Here is a 3,356-nt window from a genome sequence, read left to right as displayed (position 1 = left end):
TCCTCGTCCTCTGCACCACTGAAGGTCAGAGGCTGGAGTCTACCGAACCTCTCTAATCGACGTTGATCGTCGTCCGGCATAACAGGTACCACACTCTTGAACTGGTGCAACCGGCTGGGCTGGAGGTGCCCCCGGTGTCTGGAGTCCCTGCACAACCTGCTCAAGTGTGCGAGCAACGGGAGTCTGGGTGCCTCCCCCGGCCTAAGAAATAGCTACGGCCGTAGTAACTGAGACTGCCTGAGCCAAACTGGTACACACTGATAAAATCTGAGCTAAAGCCTCCTGAAGGCCAAGAATTGCAATAGGCACAACTAGTGTCTGAGATGGTGCAGTGGTAGAATCCATAACTGGGACTTGATCCTGAACTGGGGCAGTTGGTGGATTTGCACGTGCTTCCCTAGCTACTCTGCCTCCACCACGGCCTCGACCGCATCCTCGACATCTAGTAGCCCCAGCTGGTGGTACTGGTGTTCATCCATCCTGCCCAGTAGCATGTGTCCTCACCATCTATGAGAGAGTGGAATAACAGAAGTTTAGTACTAAGATCAATAGATTCGCACGACAAGAATTTCAAGAATATGAACTTTTTCCTAAATGTTCTACAGCCTCCCAACGATAAGTACAGATATCTCTGTACCGATCCGCGAGACTCTACTAAACTGGCTCATGACTCGTGAGACCTATGTAACCTAGGCACTAATACCAACTTGTCACGACCCCGAATACCCGATTGTGATGGCACCTATCATATTTCTAGGCAAGCCAACCCAAACATCGATCATAACCCTTTATCTTTTAATAATCCATTTTCTAACATGGGTTTAAATACCAAATTTTCATAATAAGTGTTTAAAATAACTAAAATGTGCAGAAGTCAATAAAACATAAGACAACACAACCCAAACATCTGGTGTCACAAGTCTAGAGCCTCTAAATACATAACCAACTGTCTAATACATCAATAGTCTGAAAATACATGAAAAGAACAAGATAGGAAGGAGGAAAGCAGGGCTGTGGACGCCGTGCAGCTACCTTGCGATCTCCGGCAAACTCTGGATAACCTGAAGACTCTCACTCTGCCACTCGGGCACCTGGATCTGCACACAATGTGTAGGAAGTAACGTGAGTATGGCAACTCAGTAAGCAACTAATGTAAATAAGGTTTGAAAGCAGTGACGAGCAGTTAAAAACATATAAAGGAGTATACAGCAGTATAACAGATCAAATTCCAAAGTTTATAAAGCAGCTTTTTCATAAAAACTTCAGTTTCAATTGGGAATTATTAAAATCATTTACTTAGCAATTTTAAACAAAGCCTTATTTTTAAAAGAAGAGTGAAATTAGTGAAAATATCATAACTGGGCCCCTCTGGCAAGGTATCACTCAAAATATGGCCTCTCGGGTAGCCTCTCAATCACTCGTGACTTAACTCTCGTCACTCAGTACTCACTCTTAGCACTCAGACTCATTAATATCTCATAATAATAATTATAGTAACTGCTGCGGCGTGCAGCCTGATCCATAGTTTATAGTCGACTACGCTCACTAGGGGTGTACATACTCCGGAGGGGCTCCTACAGCCCAAGCGTCATATCACTGTGGAGCGTAGCTCGATCCAATATATATAGCGCTGCGGCGTGCAGCCCGATCCATATAAGTATCGCTATGGCGTGCAGCCCGACCCATATTTCATATATACATAAATATCCTCACCATTAGGTTCTCAACATCTCTCAATCATTAACCTCACATGCTCTCAGGCACAACAGTAGAAATTAGGGAACTCAGTCCAACAGTTATCACATTTGAAAGTAGAGTGGTAAAACTAGATTTAAACAATAAACAGGTAGAACATGACTGAGGATATGCTTTCAACCAGTAGAGTGAGGAAAAATAGTAAAAATGCCTCTAAAGGTCCCAACAGGTCGGCACAAGGCCCCAAACATGGAATACAGCCCATAATACCGTATAATGACTAAAGTACGGAATATCATAAGGTTTTAAATCCAATACGCGGCTTAATATTCGCTACGGGACGGACCAAGTCATAATCCCTACCGGTGCACGCCCACACGCTCGTAGCCTAGCATGTACGTCACCGCATTTATCAAAGCAACTCAAATAATGGGGTTTTGTACCCTTAGTTCCAGATTTACAATGGTTACATACCTCAAACCGATGAAAATGCTACTCCGCGATGCCTTTGCCCCTCGAATCGGCCTCCACTCGCATCGAATCTATCCAAAATCAGAATCACGACGTCAAAATATGCTAAGGGAATGAAGCCCAAGCGAAAATAATCAATTAATACCAAAAATCTCAAAATTGACTAAACCTGACCCCTGGGACCACGTCTTGAAACTAGATAAAAATCACATCAATGGAATCCTTATCTTTCCACGAGTCCATACATACCAAGAACACTAAAATCGGAGTCCAAATGACCCCTCAAATTCCCATTTTAAAGTCTCTTAATCTCAAGCCCTAATCCCCAATTTTTCTTCCTTAATCTCCACTAATACCATGACTAAACAATGGAAAAATGATCATAAACCCAAATAATGAAGCTTAGGGAATTATCCCAACTAATATCCCCTGATTTCTCTTGAAATCCACTACCTTGGCCTCTTTCCCGTCTTAAAAATGGAGAACTTAGCAAAATTTCGCGAAGAAAATAATATATACCTTCTGGCCCAGGGATTCCCACCTGCGGCCTAGATACCGTTTTTGCGGTATCGCATTTGCGGTCAACTAGCCGCTTTCGCGGCTTTCACATAATGGTCCAAAACCGCATCTGCGACCAAGTAGCCGCACCTGCCCCATCGCAGGTGCGGTCAGCCAACCGCATCTGCGGCTCCTGCCCTTCTCCTCCTTGACCGCTTCTGCAGTCCTTCCTTGCATCTGCGGCATCGCACCTGCGGTCCCTAATCTGCAGGTGCGAAATACCCGAACAGAAAAATCTGCAGCTTCTCAAATTTTCCAAACTCTCCGTCAACCATCTGAAATCATCCCGAGGCCCCCGGGACCTCAAACAAGAGTACCAACATATCCCAAAACCTTATTCACACTTGTACCAATCCTCAAAACACCTCAAACAATACTGAATCAACCAAAACACATCGGATTCAAGCCTAAATTTCCAAAATCTTCTAAATTACGCTTTTGATCAAAAACCCAACCAAACCATGTCCGAATGACCTAAAATTTTACACATATCCCAAATGACACAACGAAACTATTGCAACTCTCGGAATTCCATTCCGACCCCTATATCAAAATTTCACCTATCAACCGGAAATCGCCAAAAATTCAATTTCGCCAATTCAAGCCTAAATCCACTCCGGACCTCCAAAACT

This window comes from Nicotiana tabacum, chromosome 1 (genome assembly GCF_000715075.1).
Source record: "Nicotiana tabacum cultivar K326 chromosome 1, ASM71507v2, whole genome shotgun sequence".
NCBI lineage: Eukaryota > Viridiplantae > Streptophyta > Magnoliopsida > Solanales > Solanaceae > Nicotiana > Nicotiana tabacum.
Note: the sequence above shows the minus strand (reverse complement) of the source record.